Genomic DNA, 21,565 nt, shown 5'->3' on the forward strand with positions numbered 1-21,565 from the left:
TATACATGTATCAGCCCCTCATATACAGCATATACATGTATCAGCTCCTCATATACACCATATACATGTATCAGCCCCTCATATACGCCATATACATGTATCAGCCCCTCATATACACCATATACATGTATCAGCCCCTCATATACGCCATATACATGTATCAGCCCCTCATATACAGCATATACATGTATCAGCTCCTCATATACACCATATACATGTATCAGCCCCTCATATACAACATATACATGTATCAGCCCCTCATATACACCATATACATGTATCAGCCCCTCATATACATGTATCAGCCCCTCATATACAACATATACATGTATCAGCCCCTCATATACAACATATACATGTATCAGCCCCTCATATACAACATATACATGTATCAGCCCCTCATATACAACATATACATGTATCAGCCCCTCATATACACCATATACATGTATCAGCCCCTCATATACCCCATATACATGTATCAGCCCCTCATATACACCATATACATGTATCAGCCCCTCATATACCCCATATACATGTAACACTAACTTATATACAGCACACACATATCACTACCTATTATACATATATGTTATTCCCTCATACCTATCATATACATATATCACCCCCTTATATACTGCATACACATATAACACATACTGTATATCACTCCCTCAATGAGCCCTTATTTATATTTGATATACCTATATCATCTCCACATACCTATCATATACATACATATCACCCCCTTATTTATGTGATAAATAACGTATATCACCCCCTCATATACATCCATAGTATAACGCTGCGTAGAGCTCACATGGACAAGGACTCGTGAAGGATTTTGGCGGACATAAAGGGAACCTGTAGTAGTCAGTGCCAGGAAGCTGCTGCCAAGGCAAACAATATCATAAGGTGCATCAATAGGAGCAGGACACAGACACAGAGCTGCACCATATCCATCACTTGTCAGCCCACACACGGACGGGTATAACAGAGCTGGGGAGGGCAAACAAAGTATTACATAGAATGGGGGCGCTACAAGGCCCAGGAGAGTATCAGAACTAGACACCTAATAACTATGTAAGAATATATCCCCATACTCAGGACTGTGACAAGGGGCGTCCTCTATATTCAGGGGGTGATGGTTTTTCCGCACATACAGGAGGGAGTTCTTTACTGTAAGAGCAGGGAGAAAGTAAAGGTAGTGAGGGAGGAAGGGAGGGACGGAGGGAGGGTGGCTCCTGAGCTGTAATATACAGGCCATGGTTATTATTAGATGGGACCTTCATCATTGTCAGACTGGAGCTGATATCCCATTGACTATAATGGGGCCTATTGGGGGTCCGTTGTGTGTGCAAGACTTTATAATCCGGAAATTTAGGCAAACACTGCAACAGAGACTGATGTAAATGTGAACATAGCCTAACTAGGTTACATATACATATATTTATGTATCACCGCATCATATACATACTATACATTACCATCATATATATCTATATACATATATACACACACACATATATATCACCACCTCATGTATACATACCTCCCAACCGTTTCCGCGGGACATTCACGAATTCGGTGTCCTGTCCCGCGGTCCTGGTCAGCGAGAGGTATGTCCCAACGTCCGGAGGACGCCGATGAGTTGAACACATAAGGGAGTAAAGCAGGAACTATCACAGCTCAGCTCCTGCCTTACCGCTGCGCTCCGGCTTCTGCATGTGTAGGCGCGATGTGATGGCGTCACATCGGGCCTACAACTATGTGAGTGGAGTAAGAGAGCGGAGAGAGTGGCAAGGGAGCGTTGGAAGGTGAGTATAAGTGTTTCTTTGTGTTAAACATTGAAGGGAACATGATGAAGGGGGCCTTTGAAACTGGGGGCAGATGAAGGGGGGGAACGGAATGACACTGGAGCAGATGAAGAGGGGGGGACAGCATGACATTGGGGCAGATGAAGGGAGGGGAACGGCATGACATTGGGGCAGATGAAGGGGGGGAATGGCATGGCACTGGGGCAGATGAAGGGGGGGAACGGCATGACACTGGGGCAGATGAAGGGGGGGACGGCATGACACTGGGGCAGATGAAGGGGGGAATGGCATGACACTGGGGCAGATGAAGGGGGGGAACGGCATGACACTGGGGCAGATGAAGGGGGGGAATGGCATGACACTGAGGCAGATGAAGGGGGGGGAACGGCATGGCATGACACTGAGGCAGATGAAGGGGGGGAACGGCATGGCATGACACTGGGGCAGATGAAGGGGGGGGACGGTATGGCATGGCACTAGGGCAGATGAATGGGGGAAGAACGGCATGACACTGGGGCAGATGAAGGGGGACATGAAACTGGGGCAGAGATGGAGGGGGGACATGAAACTGGGGGCAGATAAAGGGGTTACATGAAACTGTGGGAGAGATGGAAGGGGGAATATAATTTACAGGTGACTGTAGGAGGATTATAATGTGTGGGAGCACATGAAAAATGAATGAGAATGGGTGGAGTTAACATAAAAGTTGCCGGAGCTAATTTTGCTTAGCGCACAAGCGTGCCGCATATTTTGTCCCTGTTTCGGCTCTTTGAAAGTTGTGAGGTATGTGTACATACTGTATATCATCATATACAGATATTATCCCCTTCATATACATTATATCACCCCATCACACACTGATATCACCCCCTCATGCCCATCATATACATATATCACCCTCCATAGCTATCATTAGCTTATATAGCCCTCCATACCCATCATATACATATATCACACCCTCTTATAAATCACATACTGTACATAAATCACAATCTCTTATACATCATATACATATATCACACCCTCATATACATATATTCAGTGCTTAAATTGGGCCTGAATGCCTCAGCACTCAGTTCCAGTATACAGAGCCCCACAAACACCACTATCATTATACTCGAGGGTCTCTCTTGGCTCCGGAAGGCTTCGGGCCTACTTGGTGATGTCACAGACGTCACGTGGGCTGGGCTTGCGTTCTTATGCATCGTAACGCAAGCCTGACTCAAGTGACGTCTCTTCCATCATTGAAGATGGCCGACATCAGCTGGGAGTGCGCTGGAGCCAGGGAGAGGTAAGTAACAGTGTTTTTTATGTTTGTATCCTTCCCTGGGTTTCCGATGATTATACTCTGGGGTCGGTCAGTAGGGAGGAAGGGGGGGGGGGGTAATAATTCCAGAGTTCCTCCTAAAAAAATTTCACAATTTAAGCACTGCATACATCACACCTTCATATATCACACCCTTATTTACATCATATACATATATTACACCTTCACATGCCACCCCACTGTGTCCATTATACTATACATATCACCCTCCATGCCCATCACATACGTATGGATATATACTCATCATAAGCCTCCCCCCCCATCATATATATCTGTCACTGACTGCTAGCAGAGATCTTGTATATATGTGGAGGTACTGATACACATCATATATAACAAGGTTGCAGCACTGCCCATTATAGGATGATGACATTATATATCCATAGGCCCTATACACAGATATATTATTATACGTTATGTTATGAGTGGCTGTATACTAGAGCAAGCAGGACCAGGAGCGAGCGGGCGGGGAGGAGCAGCAGAGGCACAGACAGCCCTGGATTAAGTTCCCCTCCATTATTCATCTCTTGCTGGGTATTGATCCCACTACCTCTTCCTGACTCTGCAGCCTCAGATCCCCAGGGACAGGGGAGGGAAAAGAGGCGAGGACTGCTGACCCCCTGCGGGCGAAGGCTGCTCCTCCAGTTATGTAACCCTGGCAGAGGGAAGGAGCCCCGCCTGCAGTACTGGTGCCCCCCACCCACAATAATCTGCCCCCTGCTTTATATTACAGGGGCAGTGACTCCACTGATTTGGGGCCTGAGTGCCCGGACTATATTAGGAGATATAATGATGGTGATCTCAGCACTGTACGGTAGTATTATTGGGTCATAGTGTGGCGCTAATATTTGGACACCATATAACACTGTTTGGCACGGTTCCATGTTCCATGACACTGTCACTATTGTGGCACTGTTATTAGTAATAATAATACATTTTATTTATATGGCACCAACATATTCCACAGCGCTGTACAAACTGTAAGGATCAAGAACAGACAAAAAAGATAGCTTATAAGGGAATAGTCACTTCACACAATGGGACTGAGGGTCCTACTTGCAAGACCTTACAATCTACAAGGAATTTGAACACTATAGGGCAGATATATTAAGACTGGCGCAGGGCATGGCACTCCCCTGCACCACAATGGAGATCCACACCAGTTAGGAACTGGTGTATACCGTATATACTTGAGTATAAGCCGACTTTTTTAGCACAGTTTTTAAGCTGAAAAAGCCCCCCTCAGCATATACTCAAGTCAGAGTCCAACTCAGTGGCGTAACTACCGAGGTAGCAGCTGCCGCAGGGCCCGGGACATTAGGGGCCCAGTGACTACCGCTACGTTTTTAAAAAAATTTTTAATAGGCCGTTACCGTCTGGAGTTACTCCAGCCGGTAACGGGCCCTACTTACTTACTGATCCTGGCAGGGGTTGGGATTGGTAAGTAACGCCACGGGCCCCACAAGCACTATTATACTCGGGGTCTTTTCGGACCCCCGAGTGTAATGATCGGAGGCCTAGGAGAGGTAAGAGAACATAAAAAACAGTGTTACTTACCACTCCGGGCAGGCTTCAGGCCTACTTGTGTGACGTCCCTGACATCTCATGACCGGGACCGGCATCCAAATGCGTTGCGACGCTGGCCCCCCAGTCACATGATGTCCCGGACATCATTGAAGACGGCCGACAGCGGCGGAGAGTGCAGTGGAGTCGGGGATAGCTAAGTAACAGTGGTTTTTTATGTTTTTATCCCCCCTGGGTCTCCAATTATTATATTCTGGGGTCTGAAAAGACCCCAGAGTATAATAATTGTTCATGGGTGTCCACAATGGAGTATAATACTGTGTGCAGGGGCCACTATGGGGCATAATACTGTGTGCAGAGGCCACTATGGGGCATAATAGTGTGTGCAGGGGCCACTATGGGGTATAATACTGTATTTAGGGGCCACTATGGGGTATAATACTGTGTGCAGGGGCCACTATGGGGCATAATACTGTGTGCAGGAGCCACTATGGGGTATAATACTGTGTGCAGGGGCCACTATGGACATAATACTGTGTGCAGGGGTCACTATGGGGCATAATACTGTGTGCAGGAGCCACTACGGGGCATAATACTGTGTGCAGGGGTCACTATGGGGAATAATACTGTGTGCAGGGGCCACTATGGACATAATACTGTGTGCAGGGGCCACTATGGGACATAATACTGTGTGCAGGGGCCACTATGGGGGATAATACTGTGTGCAGGGGCCACTATGGGGAATAATACTGTGTGCAGGGGCCACTATGGACATAATACTGTGTGCAGGGGCCACTATGGGACATAATACTGTGTGCAGGGGCCACTATGGGGCATAATACTGTGTGCAGGGGCCACTATGGGGTATAATACTGTGTGCAGGGGCCACTATGGGGCATAATACTGTGTGCAGGGGCCACTATGGGACATAATACTGTGTGCAGGGGCCACTATGGAGGATAATACTGTGTGCAGGGGCAACTATGGGACATAATACTGTGTGCAGGGGCCACTATGGAGGATAATACTGTGTTCAGGGGCCACTATGGGACATAATACTGTGTGCAGGGGCCACTATGGAGGATAATACTGTGTGCAGGGGCCACTATGGGACATAATACTGTGTGCAGGGTCCACTATGGGGCATAATACTGTGTGCAGGGGCCACTATGGGGGATAATACTGTGTGCAGGGGCCACTATGGGGGATAATACTGTGTGCAGGGGCCACTATGGGGGATAACACTGTGTGCAGGGGCCACTATGGGGGGTAATACTGTGTGCAGGGGCCACTATGGGGGGTAATACTGTGTGCAGGGGCCACTATGGGGCATAATACTGTGTGCAGGGGCCACTATGGGACATAATACTGTGTGCAGGGGCCACTATGGGACATAATACTGTGTGCAGGGGACACTATGGGGGATAATACTGTGTGCAGGGGCCACTATGGGGCATAATACTGTGTGCAGGGGCCACTATGGGGTATAATACTGTATGTAGGGGCCACTATGGGACATAATACTGTGTGCAGGGGCCACTATGGGGGATAATACTGTGTGCAGGGGCCACTATGGGACATAATACTGTGTGCAGGGGCCACTATGGGGCATAATACTGTGTGCAGGGACCATTTTTTATTTTATCCTGATAGAAATGGATCCCAATATTTCCCCCCTAGGCTTATACTCGAGTCAATACGTTTTCCTAGTATTTTGTGGTAAAATTAAGGGCCTCAGCTTATATTTGGACCAGCTTATATTCGAGTATATACAGTATTTCCATTATAACTCATGCTAGAAAACTGAATATTGGGTCAAGGTACCCTCACCCTGCTCCACCCACAGTCACACAATGTGGCAAGAGAGTTACCCAATGGGGGCTGTGGTGCGCAATTGGTGCAATAAAGGTCCTTAGATAAATTCTACCCCCCCCCCTCCCCATATGGTAATGTTATAAGGACACTATATGGCATTATTATTTGGAGACTGTATGGCACTATTATTGGGGCCCTATATGGTAATGTTATAAGGACACTATATTATATAGAACTATTACTTAGTACTATATTGTACCGTATTGCAGCATTACTTGAGTATTACATACAGTGTTATTAAGGTATGGAACTGTCATGTGGACACTATGTGGTGGTATTATTTGGCAACGCTGTTTCTCGCCTATGAGGATGAGGTCTGTAGAAACCTATACTCATACGTCACAAGTTGTCACTTTTACATACTGTATCTGTCGCTGTGATTTTGACCTCATATTATGGGTTAAGTGATCATTAAAGATCTATCCTAGGGAACAAAGAAGTAGATTCCTTAAAGCCATGAGACGGAGATGGGGACACTCTCGGATTCCTCCACAAGTTCTGTCTAGCCCCTGAGGACACATCATGTCACATTCCTCATCCTCGGGGCACAGGTTGGAGCAGGTTCTTCCCGGCCTAGGGGTCCTGACAGACACATTCTTATCTACAGATCATTTCTGCATCCCGGGAACTTCAATCCTCTTATTATAGAGGAAGATTGTGATTTCTAAGTAAACTGGAGAAAGTTCAAAGTTCTCAAATTCCTCAGATTTGTGCTTGGGCTGTGTCCCAGTGCTGGACATCTTGTGACCATGTCACTTCTCTGTCCTGAAGAAGATACCGCTGACATGTAAAAACACTGGGGGAAACGATCATATTATTTCACTTGGTCCATGTAGTTTCCTCTAGTCTCCTATATGGCCCATAGGCTTGTGTCAGGAGGGATGAATGTCTCCTGTCTCCCAGAGGCGTAACTTTAAAGGGATCCTGTCATTAAAATGCAATTTTTTCTGACTAACACGTAGGAATAGCCTTAAGAAAAGCTATTCTTCTCCTACCTTTAGATGTCTTCTCCGCGCCGCTTACACCAGGCGGGCATGTGCAGTCAGATCTGCCCGAGCTAGAGCCGACTTGCGTATGCATAGAAGTTTGACCCCAGCACCAGAAGAAGACGAGGGGAGAGGCCGTTCCAGAAGAAGATGGAGGCGGCGCTGGAGAGTTCTCTCGCAGCATTGGGAACGCCCCAGTGCTGTTTGAGTGCTGGGCTCCGCCCCCAGTGCTGTGAGAGAACTAATTTGCATACCGAAAAAAACGGGATTTCTACCGAACGGCGGTGTGGAGAAGACAACGAAAGGTAGGAGAAGAATAGCCTTTCTTAAGGCTATTTCTACGTGTTAGTCAGAAAAAAATTGCATTTTAATGATAGGATCCCTTTAATCTTCTGGGCACCAATGCAAAATCTGTAACAGGGCCCCACCTGCAATGTGAAAATTTTGGGATTCCCTTTTTCAGATCACACCCCTTTTTTGGGACCCAACACCAGGGCCGCTTTAAGTCCTACGGTAGCAGGGCCCCCTTTTGTACAGCAGAACAGTCCTGCATTTACTGTGGGGGCAACCCAGGGATGAAGGGACATGAATCTGGCGCGGGGGACATGAAAATGTGGGGGTAACCTGGAAGGGGGACATTATGAGAGGCATTATATTGTCCTTGGCAGGATTTGAACCCAGGACTCTAGCGTTGTAATGCTAACCAATGAACCGCCATGTTGCCCCAGGTCAAATATTTCTAAGTGGTGGTGATAGGACCCACTTATGAAAATTTTGCACAGGGCCCAACACCCTCCTTTTTTGTGACATGGGTGTGTCAATGTGATGGGGATGCGACAACATGTGCCAGCAGACACAAAAGCATTCCAGCAGAGATTTGCCAGCTCTTTGTGGAGTCCAGGAGGCCACTCCTGATTTTGAGAGCATCCCGAATGTTGCCGGAGAACTGTATGATGTAGTAAATGAGGACCCACTGGGCTGCTATCAATGGGACATACACTTATCCAAGGATGTGTGGTCTTTATCCATGTCACTATCCCCACAGTAGTCTCTGTTACTACCATCTGAATGGTCTGGAAACATTAAGCAGTAGTCAGAGCAGATTGTACTGTCACTATGGTATATAACAAGAGGTCAGGGTAGGTGGAGTTCTATTACAACAGTATACAGCCAGGAGGTCAGGCCAAGTGGATTTCTATAATCATGGTATATAGACAGGAGGCCAGGGCAGGTGGTGTTCTATCAAAGACATATGTGGCCAGGAGGTCAGGGCAGGTGGAGTTCTATCACAGGAGAATAGAGACAGGAGGTCATGGCAGGTGGCGTCCTATCACAGCAGAATAGAGACAGGAGGTCAGGGCAGGCAGCGTTCTATCACAGCAGAATAGAGACAGGAGGTCAGGGCAGGTGGAGTTCTATCACAGCAGAATAGAGACAGGAGGTCATGGCAGGTGGCGTCCTATCACAGCAGAATAGAGACAGGAGGTCAGGGCAGGCAGCGTTCTATCACAGCAGAATAGAGACAGGAGGTCATGGCAGGTGGCGTCCTATCACAGCAGAATAGAGACAGGAGGTCAGGGCAGGTGGAGTTCTATCACAGCAGAATAGAGACAGGAGGTCAGGGCAGGTGGAGTTCTATCACAACAGTATATAGGCAGGAGACAGAAAGATATGGTGAAAAACATGGAAGATCTAAAACAAGGATTGCAGAACTATGTTACACTTTAGCACAAAGAAGAAACCTAAAGAACCTTATTGCTGGGCACTGGAGATATATGGGAAGAGTCCATTAGAAGATCGTGGATACTGTATATTGGGACAAGTACTGTGAAATGTGATGAACCTTTAGCTAAGCAGTATGGCGGACATAGAGACCCCTAGCAGGGAGGCTGCAAGGGGGATCAACATGTTTTCCTGTAAGTTTCATAAACATCAATGTGGTTATGCCTATGGTCAGAATACCTCTTTAATTTCACTTTGCCTATGGTCAACCCAACTATGCAGCTCAAGTAAATGCCCACATCTGGCAGCTCTGGTACCTTTATTGGTGACTACACTAGACACATAAAGCACACTGTCATCCTCCAACAGAATAAATAATAACCCCAGGATGTGCTGCCACCTGCAGGCGGGGTACTGTTACTATCCATTCTAGGCACCTGTCTAGATATTTCTGTAAAGCGTTAATTCTCAACCTTGTCGAAGTCTCCCCTACAGTTTTATATCAGCGGAATGTTAACTATTCAGTTATTAACAGGTTAATTATTATTACATCACATGACAAGTTAAAGCGACAGTGACCCTGGTTATGGACGGAGGTCATGGACCTTTCACTGTGCAGGTATATAACATACAGCCGTTGTACACTGGACCCCGCTGGCTTATACCAGACGTCATACCGCTATATCACAGCTACACATCTGACCTTGGCTAGTAGGTCCCGTGAAAAGGCATTTTCCATTGAAGGGATATTTTAAGAGTTAATACACACAGGATCACATTCAGTCCCACAGGGCAGCGTTTTTTTTTGGGGGGAGGTATCTAAAAACTACCATCTATGCCCAAAATAAACGCCTGACCATTACGCTGTAAACCCAACCAATTTTCTCCTTCAGTGCAGTGATTTTATTTTTTTTTCATTTCTATATCTCCAGTTTTCTAAAGCCTCATATAGGCTTGTTTTTTACGGTATCAGTTGTGCTTTTAGATGACACCATATAGGAGTATGTAGAAAGTTTTGTTTAGCTTTTATTAAAGGGATTCTACTACTAAACCAACATTTTTTCTAAATACTACGTTGGAATAGCCTTTAGAAAGGCGATTCATCTCTTACTTTTAGATGTGGTCTCCGCGGCGCCGTTCCTTAGAAATACCGATTTTAACTGGTATGCAAATGAGTTCTCTCGCAGCACTGGAGGCGGGCCCCAGTGCTCAAACGGCAATGGGGGCGTCCCCACTGCTGCCAGAGACCTCTCTCCAGCGACGCTTCCATCTTCAACAGCAACCGCGTCTTCTTCCGGCTGGGGGTCACACTCCGCTCTTGCGCACATGCGCAGTACGCTAGAACTACAGTAGTGTACTGAGCGGAGTGTGACCCCTGCTGGAAGAAGACGCGGTTGCTGTTGAAGATGGAGGCGTCGCTGGAGAGAGGTCTCTGGCAGCAGTGGGGATGCCCCCATCACCGTTTGCAGCACTGGGCCCGCCCCCAGTGCTGCGAGAGAACTCATTTGCATTACGGTTAGAACTGGTATAGATTTAGAAAACACAACCCTTTTTTGTAAGAGAATATTTTGGCCTGCATAACTTTTTTTTTGTACTGATTTAACTGTGTAGGGACTTGTTTTTTGCAGGGTGAGCTGTAGTTTTTATTGGTACTATTTTATTGTACATGCAGATTTTTGATTATTTTTCATAAATTTTTTAGGGGAGGAAAAGTGACCAAATACCAATGTTCGACCTGTTAACTATACAGCATAAATAACTATATATTTTGACAGTGTGGAATTTTCTGGATGCAGCAAAACCAATTATATTTAAATAAATAAAATGCTAAAAAAAAATTATATAAAAAACTGGAAAATTTAAATATTTAATAAAAACAATTTTCTTAATTTATAAAAAAAAATAAAAATTAATGCTGATGCATTAATTGATGCTGCATTTACTTGTACAATATAGTGCAGTATTTACGTATTGCACTATATTGTGCTTTAAGCAAATGCCTTTTGTTTCTTGGAGTTACCAGAGGTCACAGCTGATCACTGGTGGTCCTTGCAACAAGACAGTCGGTGACCAACTTACTAGCAAGGAGATTGTCCACAATGAGCACCTCTTAAAGCTTTGGTCATGGTTGAGATCTGGATCCCCAATAAGAATTTTTTCTTCCATACGGCTAAATAAAAGGGATGGACTGGCTGCATATTTATGACTATTTTAGGTATTCCATCTCTATCGCGTGTTACACTGCCCTCTACTGGACAATCTAGTAACAACTTTGTGCATGGAAGCGATAGTAAGTTCATTTATTCAGATCATAATATTCAGTTTCATGTAATATATAAAGGAAGTTATCCATCTAAGGCTAAGGCTCCACAGACTGTCCTGCAGCAAAAAAGCTCTATGGGAAAAACTGCGGCGACAACACATCACGGTTCATCCCACAACGCTTTAGACAGAAAGTTCACAGAAATTTCCTCTGCGGACTCTCTGTTACAATTATACCTATGGGGAAGCTGCCGGCGTTTCTGTAGATATAATTGACATGCTACAATTTCCAAAACCGCACAGGTTTTTACCGCAAAGTGGGCAAAGGATTCGCTAGAATCTCATCTAATTTGCCCTGACTGTAAAACAATGTGATTTTTTTCCTGTGGCATTTACTTCCCGTGGGGCCCCGGCCTTAAATGGGATTCATATGTCAGATCTTACTGATTGATACCTCTGGTACCCTCACTCATCTCCAGACCAGAATATAACCACTATACCAGTGGTCCCCAACCTTTTTTCCACCAGGGACCAGTTTCAGCAAGACAATTTTTCTATGGCCCGGTGGGGGCGGGAAGGGGTGTGGCTTGGGGCGGGGTTAAGCATGGGGGTGATCGCTGCGCGGACCAGAAGACGCTCCCCGGTGAACACTTTGCAAACTCCTTCAAATGAATGGGTTTAAAAAGTGACTGCCGGTTTCCGTGTCCTGTCCAGTTTCTCGGGCAGAGGACGGAAACCTGAAAGCAGAGACCGGGTGCAGGCGTGAACCAGCCCTTATGCCACTGGGTCCATACTTTTATCCTCAGTTGTGAATAAAAAGTCTGGTTATGTACATTACAGCTTAGTAACTCCATGTGCCTCATAGTAATAGCAGTTAACCCCATCATGTCCCTCACATTAACCCCCTGTGTGCTTTACATAAGGGTTACTGATATGTGGGACATATGGAGGTAATAATTATCTTCATCATTGAGGTCCTTTATTAGGTCCTGCCTATGTCTCACATATTAGTAACCATTATGTGAGGTACACAGGGGTTAATGTGAGGGACATGATGGGGTTAATTGCAATAAATGTGAAGCACATGGAGTTAGTAAAACTAGTTTAATAACCCCAAATTCTTGACATTATTAGAAGTAGCCCCCCTCCCCCCACCCCAGTAGGTACCTGGTGGTTTTTCTTTTTCACTTTGCTCTACAGAGCTCTTCTCCTCCTCCCGGGGGAGACTTTGCAGGATGCAGACGGCAGGAGCTGAGCAGTAGCAGCAGCAAGACTTCACACGGTCCGCACCCATTGCTGAGCTGGAGATTGGAGGAGACGGGGCTATAATCTCTCATACAGCAGCTCACAGAGCCTTCCCCGAAGTCTTCTTGCACGGCCACTGCGCAGCTAGAAGTAACTACAAAGCCCAGGGGCTGCTGCACAGTGAGTGCCCCCCACCTAATGCCGGCCTTGCGGACCGGTGCAATGTGGCCGGGTACTGGTCCGCGGACCGGCGGTTGGGGACCCCTGCACTATATTACAGCATACATATACAAAATATCAAAATTGTGTTTTCATTTTCTCGTCAGTTACATAGAGAGTACAGGTCTGACTCTTCTGAGGGTGCACAGATGAAGATTCAACCTACACCCAGTATGGGTGAAAAAAAGTCCAGCTACAACTCTGCTTATCCCTGTGTATCCAGGAGCAGGTTGCGTAAATTTTCCCAGGAAGCCTGCCCTATGTGGTCGCTCCTGGGCTATAGTATAGTCTGGGCTTTGTGAGGGTTTGCACTTAAAGGGATCCTATCAATAAAAATCAATTTTGTCTGCTTACCGCGTAGGAATAGCCTTAAGAAAGTCTATTGGCGGGCCCCAGCGCTCAAACAGCACTGGGGCGGCCCCAATATTGCGAGAGGACTCTCCAGCGCCGCCTCCATCTTCTTCATCACATCTTCTAGGCCTCAGGCAAAGCCAACTGCGCATGTCCGCCGGCCACAAGAAAATGCCCGCTGACAAGACTGTGTAAGCGGCCATTTTCTTGTGGCCGGCAGGCATGCGCAGTCAGCTTTGCCCCAGGCGTAGTAGTTTGGAGCCACCACCACAAGAAGACGCGATGAAGACCCTCCTCCAGTGCTGTTTGAGTGCAGAGGACCGCCCCCAGTGCTGTGAGAGAACTCATTTGCATACCGACGAAAACTGTATTTTATACAGAACAGCGGCCTGGAGAAGACATCTAAAGGTAGGAGAAGAATAGCCTTTCTTAAGGCTATTCCTACGTGGTAGGCAGAAAAAGTTGAGTTTTAATGATAGGATCCCTTTAAATCAAGCGAAGGATTGTGCTGGCAAAAGTTCCCAAGGAAGACTATGGAAATGGCTTCTTGGTGCAGAGGATCGCATATCATGGCAGCATTTACACAGTCTGCGCACACACAGCTCCATCTTACTAAGGGCCACTGTCCGCCCCAGGGTTTCCGTACTAATCCCTGGGGAAACTGGGCAGGCGTTGGCTTGCCGGCGGTCAGCTTTAAAACACATTAATTTGAATGGGTATTAAAGCTGACAATACATAGAAGTCACTCTCGAGCTCCGAGCATTGCAGGCAGACAGGATTTCTTAACAATCCTGCCAGCTCCGTCCTCCGGCAGTCGGTGCAGGAACTTGTGGAGCTGCATTACAGCCAGTCCCTCTGAAAGAAAGTGTATTCCAGAGGTTTCCTTGGTCAAAAACTGACTACAAATGGTGTGATAGATCTGATATATCTCAGTAGTAGGAGCTCAGAGTGAGGACCACATAGTCAGGGGTGACAATTGTCCCCAACCAATGTCTCAGATGTAGACCTGCGTGTTCTCATTTGGAAAGCTCATTGCAGATTTCTGAGAATTTAGTACACAGAGGAGAACAAGAATGTTACATTTCCAGTTCGGACGTCTTCAATTTGGGATCACCTCTGTCCTTCCAGTGTTTATGAAGGTCGTCATAGTCCTAACAGCAGCCCTACATCTATAGGGAATCGCAGTTATACCATACCTTTGCAATGGGCTCCCTATAACTCCGTCAAGGGAACGTATCTTATTCATCTTCGGTTGGAGGAGCAGGGGCTTCTGGGCTATTCCCTCCACATAAAGGTGAAACCCTGTAGGGAGAGAGATCAGAAATATATTGAGGAAATTACACAAGATTTCTAGAAGAACCAACATGAGAGTGTTAGGTCTATTGATCTCATCGAAAGATACAGCCGTATAAGATGTCTGCAAACAAACTATAAGAATATGGAAAAGAAAGCCGGCCACCGAGACAACAGCTTCTCTCCATCTCCTCGGTGCAACTTCCATTGGAAATGATTCACAGCGATGGTCATCTAGGGAAGACTCCTCCAACACAAGAACCAAGCTGGCATTACATCGCTTCCAAACATTCCTAGCAAGACGCAAGGTCCAGGTACAAGCAGGCAACATAAACCTACAAGGAGGTTCCAGGAGTCAACGACTGTCAAAAGTCTTAAACCCAGGAGAAGGAGGTTTGGACACATGGAAGTATAAAAAAAAGTTATGGGTGTCAGAATATGGCAACTTTTAGAAAAAAAGAATTTTTTGCACAGTTTTATATTTTTGTTAAGGGGGTTATAGCTAGAGATGAGCGAACACTATTCGAAACAGCCATTTCAAATAGCACGCTCCCATAGAAATGAATGGACGTATCCGGCACACGGGGGGTTAAGCGGCCGGCCGCCGGCAAAGTCAGCGTGCCGGCCGCTTCCATTCATTTCTATGGGAGCGTGCTATTCGAAACGGCTGTTTCAAATAGTGTTCACTCATTTCTAGTTAAAACGTAAAACTTACCCTTAGGGGGCGCTCACACTACCGTTGGTGTCAGTCAGCAGTGTACGTAGCTATTGTCCGTTACAAGATTTTAGCAACAGACACTTGCAGAACAGTCAGTAATCCGTTAAAATGTTCATTCATTTCAATGGGATTTTATCTTGTGTCCGTTTACACCCAATCTGTCTGAAGTCCATTTTTTTCCAGCGGACAAAAAAAATACAACATGCAGGACTTTTATGTCCATTTGAAAAAACGGATTCTTGACAGACGGCAAGTGTCCATTATTATTTTTTAATATTGAAGTCTATGGGCAATAGACTTATAATGGACAGTGTCCATTATTTTGTGTCCGTTGATTTCTGTGCATGCTCAGAAAGCAGAAAAAAAAAAAAAAAAACGGACACTAACTAATGCTTGTGTTTCTGTTTTTTTAACTGATCCGTTAAATAGATCAGTTAAAAAAAACAGACATTTTAACATCAGTTAGTATCCGTTAATGTCTGTTAAGAGGCAACACGGTGGCTCAGTAGTTAGCACTGGAGTCCTGGGTTCAAATCCTGCCAGGAACAACATCTGCGAGGAGTTTGTATGTTCTCCCTGTGTTTGCGTGGCTTTCCTCCCGTTCTACAAAGACATACTGATAGGAAAAAATGTACATTGTGATCCCTATATGGGACTCACAATCTACATAAAAAAATAAATAGGTGTCTTTTTTTTAAACAGGCACCTTCATAATGGAATCCAACGGTTGTATGTAGGGGAAAATATCCCATATGTGTACTGCCTCCAGGAAATACAAATATCATAAGGTAAATTTCAGCTACAATACTGCTCTACAGTATATGTACAAGAGTATAACTACTACAATACTGCCCCCTATGTACAAGAATATAACTACTATAATACTACCTCCTCTGTACAAGAATATAACTACTATAATACTACCTCCTATATACAAGAATATAACTACTATAATACTGCCCCCTATGTACAAGAATATAACTACTATAATACTATTCCTATGTACAAGAATATAACTACTATAATACTACTCCTATGTACAAGAATATAACTACTATAATACTACTCCTATGTACAAGAATATAACTACTATAATACTACTCCTCTGTACAAGAATATAACTACTATAATACTACCTCCTATGTACAAGAATATAACTGCTATAATACTACTCCTATGTACAAGAATATAACTGCTATAATACTACTCCTATGTACAAGAATATAACTGCTATAATACTACCTCCTATATACAAGAATATAACTACTATAATACTGCCCCCTATGTACAAGAATATAACTACTATAATACTACCTCCTATATACAAGAATATAACTACTATAATACTGCCCCCTATGTACAAGAATATAACTACTATAATACTATTCCTCTGTACAAGAATATAACTACTATAATACTACCTCCTCTGTACAAGAATATAACTACTATAATACTGCTCCTATGTACAAGAATATAACTACTATAATACTACCTCCTATGTACAAGAATATAACTGCTATAATACTACTCCTATGTACAAGAATATAACTACTATAATACTACTCCTATGTACAAGAATATAACTACTATAATACTGTTCCTATGTACAAGAATATAACTACTATAATACTGCTCCTATGTACAAGAATATAACTACTATAATACTGCTCCTATGTACAAGAATATAACTACTGTAATACTGCCCCCTATGTACAAGAATATAACTACTATAATACTACCTCCTCTGTACAAGAATATAACTACGATAATACTGCCCCCTATGTACAATAATATAACTACTATAATACTACCTATGTACAAGAATATACCTGTAAGGATTGGAGTCAGGGTCAGGCAGTGCAAAGTGACACAGCTGGAAAGCAACACTGTGCAGCTAATGACAAAAGGGGTCGCAGGCCCTGCAGCTATAACTATGCTGTAATATCTGAGATGAGGCAGACCAATGCACTTCCTAATTGAAGTGCGCCTACCACGGCTCCTACACTTCTATCCGGCGGCTAGGATAAGGGGAGAGGAGGCCCTGAAAGTGCTAGGGACTGGAGTCACGGGGTCACACCTAAACAGAAAGCACAGTGTCAATGCAATGCAAAACAAAAGACTAAACAGCATGGAACCAGGGAGGACCACAAGTCCCAGCAAGACACAGAAGAGAAGGCGAGCAAGAGGTCGAGCCAGGAGATATAATAAAGGTACCATATCAAAAGACAAGGGATAGTCAAAAATACAAGCCGGGTCTAAAAACCAAGAAACATATGGAATACAAACAGACAGGGAATCAGACTGAGCAGGGGGACCAGGAACCACAAAGTGAATGGCTGGCAAGGATCCATGCCTGGGTGGGGATTAAATAGCAGCAGAGAACACACCTGATGGCTAATGACATGGAGACTGAAAGCAAGGAAAAGATTAACCCTTAATGACCTAAGCACACCCAATAGAACTCCTAACACGTCTCCCAGGGAGACGCCGCGCAGCAAGGAGACCGCGGCGACTCCGTATCCTGACAATAACTACTATAATACTACTCCTATGTACAACAATATAACTACTATAATACTATTCCTATGTACAAGAATATAACTACTATAATACTGCTCCTATGTACAAGAATATAACTACTATAATACTGCTCCTATGTACAAGAATATAACTACTATAATACTACCTCCTATGTACAAGAATATAACTACTATAATACTACTCCTATGTACAAGAATATAACTACTATAATACTGCTCCTATGTACAAGAATATAACTACTATAATACTGCTCCTATGTACAAGAATATAACTACTATAATACTGCTCTATGTACAAGAATATAACTACTATAATACTGCCTCCTATGTACAAGAATATAACTACTATAATACTGCTCCTATGTACAAGAATATAACTACTATAATACTACTCCTATGTACAAGAATATAACTACTATAATACTGCTCCTATGTACAAGAACATAACTACTATAATACTACTCCTATGTACAAGAATATAACTACTATAATACTACTCCTATGTACAAGAATATAACTACTATAATACTGCCTCCTATGTACAAGAATATAACTACTATAATACTACTCCTATGTACAAGAATATAACTACTATAATACTACCTCCTATATACAAGAATATAACTACTATAATACTGCCTCCTATGTACAAGAATATAACTACTATAATACTACTATGTACAAGAACATAACTACTATAATACTACTCCTATGTACAAGAATATAACTACTATAATACTACTCCTATGTACAAGAATATAACTACTATAATACTACTCCTATGTACAAGAATATAACTACTATAATACTACTCCTATGTACAAGAATATAACTACTATAATACTACCTCCTATATACAAGAATATAACTACTATAATACTGCCTCCTATGTACAAGAATATAACTACTATAATACTACATCTTACAGTATGCACAAGCTATAACTACTAAACTATATATAAAACTTTAATATGAAGCATAAAGAGCAACACTGAGTGTTATGTCACTGTGTAGAGGAGCTGGATTGGCACTAAGTATCAGTATATATTACACAGTAATAGAGGGTGGCAGTATTGCACAACCTGCCTCTTGATATTTACCTAAATTCTCTAGTATGAAACTCGAATCCCCCAGATTACAATCTAATACTTGAGTGTTAAAGATTTACAAATGTAGAGAAATTCACATTACATTTGCAGGTCTCCCCGGTGTTTGGCTGACAGCTGCGGTAAACATGTCTGAGCACCAGTATCACCAGTATCTCTGTTACTGATCTGAGTTTCACATACAAGGTCAAACGACAAGTATTAGAAAAGTTCACACTGGATACAGATTTATTCAATATGAAATATATTTCAAATATTCGCAGTAGCACTCTAGGCGTCAGAGCACCCCATCTCCAGTTCTCCCATGTACTAGACCACTCCATCTCCAGTTCTCCCATGTGCTAGACCACTCCATCACCAGTTCTCCCATGTATTAGACCACCCCATCTCCAGTTCTCCCATGTGCTAGACCACTCCCATCACCAGTTCTCCCATGTATTAGACCATCCCATCTCCAGTTCTCCCATGTACTAGACCACTCCATCTCCAGTTCTCCCATGTGCTAGACCACTCCATCACCAGTTCTCCCATGTATTAGACCACCCCATCTCCAGTTCTCCCATGTACTAGACCACTCCATCTCCAGTTCTCCCATGTGCTAGACCACCCCATCTCCAGTTCTCCCATGTGCTAGACCACTCCATCTCCAGTTCTCCCATGTGCTAGACCACCCCATCTCCAGTTCTCCCATGTGCTAGACCACTCCATCTCCAGTTCTCCCATGTGCTAGACCACCCCATCTCCAGTTCTCCCATGTATTAGACCACCCATCTCCAGTTCTCCCATGTGCTAGACCACCCCATCTCCAGTTCTCCATGTATTAGACCACCCCATCTCCAGTTCTCCCATGTGCTAGACCACCCCATCTCCAGTTCTCCCATGTGCTAGACCACCCCATCTCCAGTTCTCGCATGTGCTAGACCACCCCATCTCCAGTTCTCGCATGTGCTAGACCATCCCATCTCCAGTTCTCCATGTATTAGACCACCCCATCTGCAGTTCTCGCATGTGCTAGACCACCCCATCTCCAGTTCTCCCATGTGCTAGTAGACCACCCCATGCCCTGTTCTCCCATGTGCTAGTAGACCACCCCATGACCAGTTCCCTCATGTGTTAGACCACTCCATCTCCAGTTCTCCTATGCGCTAGACCACCCCATCTACAGTTCTCCCATGTACTAAACCACCCCATCTCCAGTTCTCGCATGTGCTAGACCACCCAATCTCTAGTTCTCCCATGTGCTAGACCACCCCATCTCCAGTTCATCCATGTGCTAGACCACCCCATCTCCAGTTCTCCCATGTGCTCGATCACCCCATGTCCAGTTCTCTCATGTGCTAAACATCCCCATCTCCAGTTCTCCATGTATTAGACCACCCCATCTCCAGTTGTCTCATGTGTTAGACCACTCCATCTCCAGTACTCCCATGTAACAGACCTCCCCTTCTCCAGTTCTTCCATGTATTAGACCATCCCATCTCCAGTTCTCCCATGTACTAGACCACTCCATCACCAGTTCTCCCATGTATTAGACCACCCCATCTCCAGTTCTCCCATGTACTAGACCACTCCATCACCAGTTCTCCCATGTGCTAGACCACCCCATCTCCAGTTCTCCCATGTGCTAGACCACCCCATCTCCAGTTCTCCCAAGTGCTAGACCACTCCATCTCCAGTTCTCCCATGTGCTAGACCACCCCATCTCCAGTTCTCCCATGTATTAGACCACCCATCTCCAGTTCTCCCATGTGCTAGACCACCCCATCTCCAGTTCTCCATGTATTAGACCACCCCATCTCCAGTTCTCCCATGTGCTAGACCACCCCATCTCCAGTTCTCCCATGTGCTAGACCACTCCATCTCCAGTTCTCCCATGTGCTAGACCACCCCATCTCCAGGTCTCCCATGTATTAGACCACCCATCTCCAGTTCTCCCATGTGCTAGACCACCCCATCTCCAGTTCTCCATGTATTAGACCACCCCATCTCCAGTTCTCCCATGTGCTAGACCACCCCATCTCCAGTTCTCCCATGTGCTAGACCACTCCATCTCCAGTTCTCCCATGTGCTAGACTACCCCATCTCCAGTTCTCCCATGTATTAGACCACCCATCTCCAGTTTTCCCATGTGCTAGACCACCCTATCTCCAGTTCTCCTTGTATTAGACCACCCCATCTCCAGTTCTCCCATGTATTAGACCACTCATCTCCAGTTCTCCCATGTGCTAGTCCACCCCATTTCCAGTTCTTCCATGTGCTAAACCACCCCATCTCCAGTTCTCCCATGTGCTAGACCACCCCATCTCCAGTTCTCCCATGTGCGAAACCACCCCATCTCCAGTTCTCCATTTATTAGACCACCCCATCTCCAGTTCTCCCATGTGCTAGACCACCCCATCTCCAGTTTTCGCATGTGCTAGACCATCCCATCTCCAGTTCTCCCATGTGCTAGACCACCCCATCTCCAGTTCTCCCATGTGCTAGATCACCCCATCTCCAGTTCTCTCATGTGCTAGTAGACCACCCCATGCCCTGCTCTCCCATGTGCTAGACCACCCCATCTCCAGTTCTCCCATGTGC

This window comes from Leptodactylus fuscus, chromosome 5 (genome assembly GCF_031893055.1).
Source record: "Leptodactylus fuscus isolate aLepFus1 chromosome 5, aLepFus1.hap2, whole genome shotgun sequence".
In the NCBI taxonomy this organism is placed as follows: Eukaryota; Metazoa; Chordata; class Amphibia; order Anura; family Leptodactylidae; genus Leptodactylus; species Leptodactylus fuscus.